Source organism: Phascolarctos cinereus, unplaced genomic scaffold, assembly GCF_003287225.1.
Source record: "Phascolarctos cinereus isolate Bilbo 61053 unplaced genomic scaffold, phaCin_HiC Scaffold_1;HRSCAF=81, whole genome shotgun sequence".
Classification (NCBI taxonomy): domain Eukaryota; kingdom Metazoa; phylum Chordata; class Mammalia; order Diprotodontia; family Phascolarctidae; genus Phascolarctos; species Phascolarctos cinereus.
Genome location: NW_027555514.1, coordinates 231,094,612 through 231,106,677, shown reverse-complemented (window position 1 = coordinate 231,106,677; position 12,066 = coordinate 231,094,612). Strand labels below are relative to the sequence as shown.

Here is a 12,066-nt window from a genome sequence, read left to right as displayed (position 1 = left end):
AGCAAAGAATTGGAAATTGAGGGGATGCCCATCAATTGGGGAATGGCTGAATAAGTTGTGGTATATAAATGTAATGGAATACTATGGTGCTATTAGAAATGATGAGCAGGCAGACTTCAGAAAAACCTGGAAAGACTTATATGAACTAATGCTGAGTGAAATGAGCAGAACCAGGAGAACACTATACACAGTAACAGCCACATTGTGTGATAACTGACTTTGATAGACTTAGCTCTTCTCAGAAATGCGAGGATCTAAGACAACTCCAAAAGACTCACGATGGAAAATGGTAACCAGAGAAAGAACTATGGAGTCTGAATACAGATGGAAGCATACTACTTGCTCTCCTTTTATTGTTTTGTTTCTTCTTTCTCGTGTTTCCTCCCATTAGTTCTAATTCTTCTTTACATCATGACTAATGTGAAAATATTCTTAATATGAATGTGTAACTAGACCCTATATCAGATTGCATGACGTCTTAGGGAGGGGAGAGGAGAGGAAGGAGGAAAAAATTTAAAACTCAAAATCTTATGGAAGTGAATGTTAAAAACTAAAAATAAATAAATTAAAATTTAAAAACAATAAAACAAAATAAAATAAAAACAGTCACAGGTATTCCCCAACATGCCTCAACTTCACTCTGCATCATTAATCATACAAGTTGGGAGGTTTCATTTTCTACCTAACCTGACAGTCTGAGTAGTTTCCTTTATTTATTTTTCATATAGAAAACCACAAATCTATTATATACAACTTGCTATTTCTTTTAAATATATAATAAAGTTATCATGTAAATTTCTTTTTTTTTCTCCCCACCCTAGAAAGGGCTACCATCAGACACAAATAAGTGTGTATCTTTGTGTGTGTGTGTGTGTGTGTGTATTCTCTTGGTTCTGCTCATTTCACTCTTCATTATTTCATGCAAGTCTTTCCATGTTTTCCTTTGATCATTGAGCTCATCATTTCTTTTAGCACAGTAGTATTCCATCACAATCATATACCACAACTTGTTCAGCCATTCCCCAGTGGATGGGCATCCCTGCAATTTCTAGTTCTTTGCCACCACACAGAGAGCTGCTATGAACATTTTAGAACACATAGTTTCTTTTCTCTTCTTCCTAATCATCTGAGTAGTTTCCTTTAAAGAGGATATAGAAAATGTCCTGCATTAACTCGCTTCTGTCATTTTAATTCACCATGAGTTAAGAAACCCATTAACCTTTTTAAACTTGTAATTTACCTTCCTTTCTCTCATTCCCAGAAGACAATCAACCAATTATCAAACAGGTTAATAATGAACACCCTACAGGGATGGGGGGTGGGGAGGAAGCATAGCCCCAAATGAGTGATTTTCATGCATTATTAGATCCAAAGTTTTGAATTTCAGCCAATTTCAGGTTATGTGAGTCTTGGGATATGCTTTGGGCTAGTTGTGGTAGGTATTAGCAGGGAGAGGAACTGCCTTGAAAGCAGTTGGCTTGAGTTATATTCTGAAGCAATGTATTAGGGAGGGACCAGAGAAGGACCGGAGTGGGGAGTAACAGAGATAAAATAAAGGAGGATGAATTAATAGCTGCAGGAGATGGACTTCGGGGCCATATTGTGAGAATACAATGAGAGAAAAAAAAAACACGGGGAAGATACTGAAGCCCGGATAGACTTTAAGGTTGGAATGATCTTATACTACCACAGAATAAAGGGAAAGGAAGACAAAGCAGAATAGGCAGCCAGAGTCCAAGGCTTGCCCCTCTACTCTGGCTGCCATGTGAAAGCACTTGCTATGCTGACAGGGTTGGAGGAACAGTGGCTCCTCTTGCCCCCCTCCAAGCCATGGGCAAATTACTTGCCTTGATTTGGAAAAATGAGGAAAATATCAAACTGGAAGTTGTCTCTCTTTTTGAACTAAGGTAACACCCTGCACAATTCCACTGTCAGTTAGGGAAGAAACAAGAGACCACTCAAGATTTGCTGTATTTTATCAACGGGCCAAGTTCTTTTAGCCCTGAACCACATGTGGTTGGATTGAAGCAGGCAGGGCATGCACTGTCCCTCATTACATATTTGATTCTATAGAATAAAATCCACCTTGTATCCTATTTTACAAAGTGTCTTCCATTCATATATTAATATTATTTAAGATTCCTTTTCAATGACTCATTGTGAATATGCATCAGGCAAAGCATAAAACAGGGAGTTCTTCATTTGCCAAAGGTGTTCATTATTGTTATGGAGGAGATCCAGTGCAAAATTCAGGCGGAAAAGGGATTCCTTGCGGATAGTGAGGTCCATCAGATGCTCCTATTGGTGAATGACATTGTACTAATTTGCCTCAAGCCCCAGAACACTGCAGAGACTTGTAGAAAAGATCTGTTATCACTCAAAGGAGTTTAACCTAACCATCTACACAGGAATGACCAACTGTATGAAGAATGTTAATTGCAGATTTCAGCATACCTTTGGATGGGCACCCTATAGAGCTTGTCTATACGTATGTACATCTGGGACAGACAGTATAGACAGAAAACGAATAGGCATCAGAGTTGAATCGGAGAAAGAGAGCAGATTGGATTGCTTTCAGGAAATAGCAAAAAGTCCTTTGCTGACTTTAGGCTTCCCATAAAAGCAAAGATCCATCTTTTCAATACCAACATTCTGCTCATGTTGCTACATGATAGTAAAGGTGTGGAATACCACTGTCTTCAAAAAATTAAAAATGAGTATTACACAGAAGGCAACGGAAGGACGCATGGTGTCTGCTTTGACATATAACCATTGAGGAACTACGAAGAGTGCAAGGAAAAGGGGCAGCTAAATGGCACAGTGGATAGAGCACTGGCCCTGAAGTCAGGAAGACCTGAGTTCAAATCTGGCCTCAGACACATAACACTTACTAGCTGTGTGACCCTGGGCAAGTCACTTAACCCTATTGCCTAACCAAAAAAAAATAAAAGGTCAGGGCTGGAGATCTAATTTTGGGGGCAGCTAGGTGGCACAATGGATAGAGCACCGGCCCTGAAGTCAGGAGGACCTGAGTTCAAATCCATTCTTAGACCAAACACTTGACACTTACTAGCTGTGTGACCCTGGTCAAGTCACTTAATCCCACTGCCTAACTCCCCCCCCAAAAAAAAAGAATACAAGGAAAAGATATCTTCTGGGAATTTTATAATGGGAGCAGGGAACTAGATTGCTCTCAAACTACCCAGTAAACTCAATGTGTAAGGGATGAGACGAAAACTTGTCTGACACTGAAATCAGGGATCAAAGACAGAAGACATTGTTAGTATCAGTAGTCAGTGTCGAAATGCTCAGAGAGCAGCCAAGATTGTTAAGAAAGAAAGATGATACCTTTGTGTACTGCAGAATTCCATCACTCAACATTTAAATGCTGAAATGCATCTGTGTTCTCATAGATGGGGATGATCCCTGCTATGCTGTACTCACAATGACTCTATGAGGTCGGTAATGAAGCATTATTCTCCCCATTTTACAGGTGACAAAATTAAGCCAGTGGGAGTTTAAAGAGTTTGCTTAGGGCCACACAGCAAGTAAGTACCAGAAACAGGAATCAAACCCTTATTTCCTAACTCAAAGTCCAGCACTATCTTCAGGATACTATGCTGTTACAGCTCTTATATTTTACAGTATTCATATATTTTAAGATTTGCAAAATACTTTTCTCACAATGACTCTAGTAGCAAGGATAGATAAATATAATTATCCTCATTTTATAGATAGGGAAATTGAGCCTCAGATAGGAGCAACACCTTCATTTTGGTTTCATTTTTTGTCTTTATGCCCTCAGTTTCTAGTACAGAGCCTAGCACATAGTAGGTACTTTCAAATTGCTCATTATTTGTTAGGTCGGCTTGCCCACGGTCATACGGTTAGTAAGTGTTAGAAGCAGGATTCAAATCTAGGTTTCAGTTCTAAACTCAGTACTGTATTCACTATACTATGCTTTTTTTTTTTTTTGGTAAACCTGACCATGATTTTAACCAAGTAAGACAGTTCCTTCTTATACTTACTTAGCCAGCCCTAACTCCTAATGATATATAACCAGTCATGTAGAATACTCATCCAGCAGACTGTATTTTTCTCCCCAGTGAATCAAGTCTCTGTTTCTAGTGAACTCTGTGTTCAAACAGATTTAATTTTGCATTATAAAAGAAATTCCAATAGTTACAGTTACACAATTCTATCTTCCTTAATGAAGGATGCAGTTTCAAAATCTCTATTCCTTTCTATCTCAGGCTTTATTTGTCACCTTGTATTAGGCACATAAATGAATAAAAGGGGTTTATATGAATTCACTAACAAGGGAAACTGTTTTTCTTTAAAAAAAAATTCTTGTTACATGGACTGCATAATAATGGAGCCAAGTGAGAGGATAGAATGGATACCTTTTCTAAGCCAAATCAGCCTCTTCTGCATTGACAAAATAACCCAGAGGGTGAAAAGGCATGCCAAAATCTGTCTGAGGAAAGCAAAGCATAAAATATACCACTGTGTCCAGTCAAATCTCTGTGTGTTTATATCATGAATATCAAGTCATGTGGGAAGCTTTAGAGGCCCAAAAGGGTTCAGATAATGAAACGGCATTGTGTTTACAGTTCCAGGGGACCCACTGAATTTAACTTGATCAGTCAACTTCACAGAGCAACAATGTGCTGGCTAAGCAAAGAGACAGGGGTAGGGAAGCACAGAGCTGAGGAATGCAGATGATATCACGGCAGGAACCCCATGGGAATTAAGTCTGATATCCCATTAAGAGAATAACCTACAACAACCAAAGTCATTCTGAAGCTATTATTTTCAGGTTCAGCTCCCAAGGTCTAAATCTCTGTGCATTCAAAGCTTCTTTAGGTAACAAGCTGGAATTGTTTGCACATCTTGTTTTATCACAGAAGAAGAGTGGTATGAAGCAGAGATAAAAATACACACAGATGAAAGTAACCAAACACAGAAAAGATGTTGAATTTGAAGGGCTGTTAACCTAAGAGCTCTAAGTACCATAACATAACACACAAGGTGACAAGAGATCAGTACTGTTGGTGTGTTTCCAACTACAAAGGATGAGAAAACAGAATAGGATTAAAATTGGCATGGAGTACCATATTCCCTAGTCCCTGCTCTGCTGGATGCCAAGTCACTTCTGGGAAAACATATATTATGGCTCAGTGCTGAAGAACTTAAAGTTTGGGATGAATCATTGACACCTGACCGGTCCTCATAGACTTGTACTTTGGTGTTATGAAGCCATACACTTATTTCCCTTGCTCTCCATGATGGGAATGTAGTGTGGTTACATCAAAGAGAACTGTCCACTGAGCCAGGAAGGATGGTCCACTCAGTAGACTTTATTTTTTTTGTCTTTTTTTAGGAGGCAATCAAGGTTAAGTGACTTGCCCAGGGTCACACAGCTAGTGTCAAGTGTCTGAGGCTGGATTTGAATTCAGGTCCTCTTGACTCTAGGACTGGTGCTCTATCCACTGCACCATCTAGATGCCCCTCAGTAGACTTTAAAAGGAATGACTTCACTATCACATTTTCAATTTCTTTTCTTGTCTGCTAAGCATGTTGAGATTCTTAGAACATCCCTCTCGGACTTCTATCAAGGAAGCAAGGGGACTTTTCTCCCTTCACCCTAGTAGCTATGGTTAGCTGTTGGAAGTATGTGCTAGCCTAACACTGGACCTCAAATCGCTGGCTGTCTCTGCTTTGTGTTTCTTTCTCTGATCAAAGTGACCAAACAATAATGCTGAGATGGACATTTTCCACCTGTGGTGATAACCACATTAGTTTAAGATGTCAGGAAACTCCCGGGTCCAGGTGCTGGGTGTGCAGTGGCAGGTGTCCCTAGTAGCAACTTCTCAGAGGAGATGATCAGTGCCAGGAAGAAGGGCCCACACCCCTGGCTTGATCAAAGATATGGACCTTGAGTAGGTTGCTTGATATTTCAAAGCTGTGGTTAAAGTGAAATGTCTGTTCAGCAATCCCACAACATGTCCTAATGTTTACAATTTCAACCTCCTTAGAGAATATAATAGGAGTGATGAGTTACTGTTTCATATTTTCAGTAATTTGTCAATGCACTTATGGGTTTCATGTTTTAATGTTTGAAACATTTCTTTTTTGGTAGATACAGTCAATAGTTGCCTGATCTGCTTTATACAGAATACTTTTCATTATTTTGGCTTTGCTTTTGGTGAGCCAGTTGGGGTTATGTGACTTGCCCAGGGTCACACAGCTAGTAAGTGTCAAGTGTCTGAGGTCACATTTGAACTCAGGTCCTCCCGACTCCAAGGCCTCAGCTCTGTCCACTGTACCACCTAGCTGTCCCACAGAATACTTTTTTAAAAGATTTTTTGTTATAAACTTGATAGATACCAACAAAATGAACATTTTAATATACAGAAAAGAACAGAGGAGAATTACACAAGAAATCATGAATCTCTATTACCTATGGCTTGGTTTTCTCAGAACATATGAAATTTAAAAAATTTTTTAAAAATATTCTTTTCTTTTTAAATTTTGAGTTCTAAATTCTCTTCTTCCCTCTACCTCTCCCCCACCCACTGAGAAGACAAACAATATGATGTCAAGTATACGTGTGATATCATGCAAAACATATTTCCATATTAGCCATATTTCGAAAAAGACAAGAAAAGTAAAGAAAGCGAAAAATTATACTTCGATTTGCACTCAGAGTTCATCAGTTATTTCTCTGGAAGTGAATACCATTTTTTTTCATCATGAATCCTTTGGAATTGTCTTGGACCACTGTAGCCATGTCTTTCACAATTGACCATCATAGAAATATTGCTCTGGTGATGTACAATGCTCTCCCAGCTCTTCTCTCTACATCAGTTCATGCAGATCTTGCCAAGTCTTTCTGAAAACATCTCCCTAGTCATTTCCCACAACAAAATAGCACTCCATCACAATCATATGCCACAACTTTGTTCAATCATTTCCCAATTGATGAGCATCCTCTCATTTTCCTATTCTTTGCCACCACAAGAAGAGCTACTGTAAGTATTTTTGTACATACATATAGGTGCTTTTCCTTCTTCTTTGATCTCCTTGGGATACAGATCTAGTAAGTAGTATTGCTGGGTCAAAGACTATGCATTTTATAGCTCTTTGGGCATAGCTCCAAATTCTTCTCTTCTTTTTAGAGCTAGTTCTGGGGATCTGTCACTTTTTGGTGCTTCCAAGGTGGTGTGATCCTGGGAGAGGTGGGCTGATTTTCTCCTGGTCTTGGTCTAGTCTTTACCCACGAAGGGCCCCTGGTTCCCTGCAGCCACAAGTACTAATAATCTCCTTGCCTTGGAACTGTAACCAGGGCCCCTTATGACCAACTCCCAGTGCTTCTCTTTGCCCTGGACCTGCAACCCAGAACTGTGTAAGGGCAAAAAAGTTGCCAATCAGTGCCAGCTGTAAAGGGTCCCCTGTAATCTCTTTCTGACCACTTGTCCAATTCCCTTGTGGTCTCTGAACTGAAAGTTCCCAAAGCTGCTGCTGCTGCTACAAGCACTTTTACCGCTGCCTTGCAGGTACACTCTGGACAGGCTACCACTCTGTGTCACAAAATTTTCCTCCTCACCTTCTAAGTTTTCTCAGGCCAGAAAAATGTCTCACCCTGACCTTTTGTTGGCTGTGCCGCTCCAAAACTTGATTTGAGGCATTACTTTAAAGTTGTTTGGAGTGGAATGTTGAGAGTTCAGCTAGGTTGCCGCTTGTACTCCGCCATCCTGGTGTGCTGAGTATTGTGTACATGTTAAATTTAAAGTAGTAGTACTAATACTGCTCTGCTTTTCTACTTCTTTTGCTTCTTCTATTCTCTTCTGTGTATTTCAAAAATTATTTCCTTTTCCCCTTTCTTCTTTGTTTTGGTATCCCTATCACTACCTGCTTTGTTCTTTCCAATAACTAGTTTCCCTTCCACCTCCACCCCCCAAAAAAAGCCCTCCCCAGTAACAAATAAATACAGTCAAGGAAAAGGAGTCCATGCCTTATCAGTATTTGAAAATGGATTCCTCATTCTGTACCACTAATTCATCACATCTCTGTCAAAAAGTATGAAGTAGGATTTATTTTCAGTAAATTTTATATTCACATATATATAAATTCATATATATAAATTTATATTAATTTATTTTGGAGTCTTGATGGGCTTTGCATTGTTCAGAGTCTTTAAAGCTTTCAAAATTCTTTTCCTTCGCAATAATATAATCATTGTCTTCTCTTCTCCCATTCCTCAATCACTCCTCTTTCTTCTAATCCAGATCCAGGTCACTGGTTCTTAATACTACTTTTTCCCTAGTGTTTCAATCATCAGTGTTGCTCTTGAGCATTTCGTTTTTTTAAAATTCTCTTTTTTTATGAACTTAATAAACTCCAATGTGAACATTCAAATGTGCAAAGAAAAATGAAGAAGGGGATTGTTTATGAAACTGTAAACCTCTGTTATTACAGACAGTTTTTTTTTGTTGTTGTTCATTACAAAAATGTTGGATCTTTTCGCATAAATTCACATTTAAAATGGCAGATCCCACACTTTCCTCTTCATCTGTGTCCCCTTCTGAACTTCCTTCTGTTCTCTTCTGGCTTTTGTTTTTGTTTTTTTAATTATTCACCGACTCTTTTAACTCTTGTCTTTTTAGTGAACTAGTATGCCCTGGCTCTTTCTTCCAGAGCCAGGGTGCTGCATTTGCTCTTCAGGGTTCTAAAAGATAACTCCAAGGGACCAAGGTATCTCTTTTTTCTGTCACTATCAACTTGAGCTCCCACCAGCTATGTTCCTCCCATTGTTAGGGGACAGTAACTAACTAGTGCCTCTGTTCCATTGAACCACTTGACATTGATTAGCTTTTACAAAAGGATACTTACTTTAAAGAAACAGCAATAACAAATAAATTAACATTGTCTCCCCTCAACATGTCAAGGGGCATACACTCCCCTACACCAGCTCAGAGTCTGGGAGAGTGGCTTACAACTTAGTTCAGTTTCTCATGGCATTGGTTTCACCAAGTTCACATCCAAAGGTGGCATTTCTGCCAAATGAATTGTCATTTCAACAAACATGAGTCTGTCTAGAAGACTGCTCTTTGTTCTTTAGGGCATCAATGCTACGAAGGCTGCAAAACCCAATCTAGAACTTGGGGTGTTGTAGCCACCTCCAGACCCTTTGAATTCACAAGGTCATGGAGGCTCATTCCCTTCACCTAGAATGGAAAAGAACAAATAAAAAGGCCAAGGACCAAGCCTCTTTCTTGGGACCATATGGCATGAGAGAGGAGAATACTCTACGTTTTCTTCCCTTCCAGCACCATCTTTCACTAGACACCTTGAATGACAGAATCTCTGAAAACCCCCACAAGAATGAAGCAAAAGAGACCACTGCTGACGCCGACAGGCCTTTGTGAATTAATTCAAAGCCCACCAGAGAGCTCTCCCTTCACTACTCAGTTAGCTGATCAGAAACAGCTACAGAATTTCTATGCTTCACAATCTCTCCAAGATACTTCCCTTGCACATCATAATGGTTCTCCCAAAAACAAGCTCCCTAGAATCCTCTACACAGAGAGGTTACACCAGCAAAGTAAATTGATAGGGTCTGTGCATGTGCCAGGCCCCCATTAAACTGAAAACAATGCCCCACCATTCCTTAAATCCTCCCCAAAAAAAAAGCTCTGTCTGACAGCAAATATAGCTATGCAAAACAAATTTACAAAGTGCCTGTGTCTGAAAATGTGTAATAATAGTAGCTGACATTTATATAGAGCCCACTATGTTCTAGGAACTGTCCTAAATGCTTTACAAATATTATCTCATTTGATCCTCACAACAACTCTGGGAGGTATCTATGCTATTTATTATTATCTATATTTTACTGATGAGGAAACCGAGGCAAACCAGGGTTAAATAATAATAACTAATATTTATATAGCACCTACTATGTGCAAAGCACTTTATAAATATTATCTCATTTGGTCCTCACAACAACTCTGGGAGGTATTTATGCTATTTTTTAAATTATTATTCTCATTTTATAATGAGGAAACCGAGGCAAACCGGGGTTAAATAACAATAGCTAATATTTATATAGCACCTACTATGTGCAAAGCACTTTATAAATATTATCTCATTTGGTCCTCACAACAACTCTGGGAGGTATTTATGCTATTTTTAAAATTATTATTCTCATTTTATAGATGAGGAAACCGAGGCAAACCGGGGTTAAATAATAATAGCTAGTATTTATATAGTGCCTACTATGTGCAAAGCACTTTATAAATATTATCTCATTTGGTCTCACAACAACTCTGTGATGTATTTATGCTATTTTATTATTATTATTATTCTCATTTTATAGATGAGGAAACCGAGGCAAACTGGGGTTAAACAATAATAGCTAATATTTATATAGCACCTACTATGTGCAAAGTACTGTACTAAGCACTTTACAAATATTATCTCACTTGATCCTCACAAGAACCTTATTTATTATTTTCATCCCCATATTATTTCCTCAATTAGCAGAGAAAGAAACTAAGGCAAACGGAGATTAAGTGATTTGCCCAAAGTCACATATCTAGTAAGTATCTGAGGCCACATTTGAACTCAGGTCTTCCTGATTCCAGGCCCAGTGTACTATCCACTGCACCACCCTAGCTGTCTCTGTATGTTTCATTCTTCACCTCTATTCCCTCATCTCTATGCCAAGAGGTGGGAAGAATCCTTCATCAGTCTTCTGGAATGGTGATTGGTCATGGCTCAGTGACCAAGAGGAGCTTGTTCTCTGTCCCTCTGCTGCTGCTCCAACACATCCCTATTATCAGCTCTCCCTCTGGCTCCTGAGTCATCAGGCATACGCCTGCTCATACCACTTAACTGGCGTCAGCATCATTCCCCATTCCACCCCTGCTCCGAGCACTCTGCATGTTGATGCTATTTCCTGGAGTTTCTGCCTTCCGTGTCGAATTCCTGTCTGAGTACCCACCAGCTCCTAGCCATCTGCTTGTAAATGCCCTGAACTAGATGGAGAAGTGCATTGCTGTTTCTCTTTGGTTTTCTGGATCCTTAGCCTTCCTGATCTCATCTCTTTTTGAGTTGCTGGAGTGTCTCTGGGGGAGTTGCTTCCCTCCATGACCCTTCAAATCAACTTCTTGAGGGGCAGCTAGGTGGTACAGTGGATACAGCGCCAGCCCTGAAGTCAAGAAGACCTGAGTTCAAATCTGGCCTCAGACCAAACACTTGACATTTACTAGCTGTGTGACCCTGGGCAAGTCACTTAACCCCAATTTCTTAAAAAAAAATGCAAATCAACTTCTTGACCAGAAATGCTTTTCTAGCAGGGACCTGGTTAATCGCTTTGGCGAAGACCCTAGACATGAGCTAAGATTCAGCTTTACAACTTTTCCCTTCTGGTCTTGGGTGGGGTATAACAAGCAATGAGGATGCAAGAATATTTCCACGCTTTGGAATCAGGCTCCTCCAGGCCTACCCCAAGCCAGCACGAGTCCAGAGCTGGGGCCCCTCAGTGGGAGAATCCACCTCTGTGGCCCACAGGCTTTGAAGGGACTGAGGAAATATGTGCATTTATTATTCTGTCATTCCAGATTATATGCTATCAGAAGTAGGGGAGAAAAAGGAAATTAGAAAGAAACCTACCAGAATGACCGTTACAGAGAAAGGTAGAGCTTGGGGTGCAGAAGAATCCAAAGAGTAAAGATGAAAGAAAAATCAGTGAATTGTTCTAGAAGTCTCATTTGGATTGCAGGAAGAAATCTCATTACATTCTTAACATTTAATTACATGATAAATCATGGCATAAAATTATCTAGAAATTAACCATGTGTTTCATTTCATCTTATGTGTATACCTCAAAAGTATTCTCAGATGCTCATTAGGCAGATAACTGAATTGTTTTGCTAAAAATCAGACTTGTATTATGTTTATCAGAGAGAAATGAAGTCAGGGAAAGAACAGAGACCGTGTCATTGTGGACTGAGGAAGGAGGAATACGGTCAAAGAAGACAGTTTTTGTCCTCTCTGAAT

At 39.5% G+C, this 12,066-nt stretch overlaps 1 protein-coding gene across 1 annotated transcript in view; it reads right to left on the bottom strand.

Moving 5' to 3' along the window:
- IRAK3 (interleukin 1 receptor associated kinase 3) overlaps nt 1-12,066 on the bottom strand; it is a 79,844-nt gene that overhangs the window by 43,609 nt on the left and 24,169 nt on the right.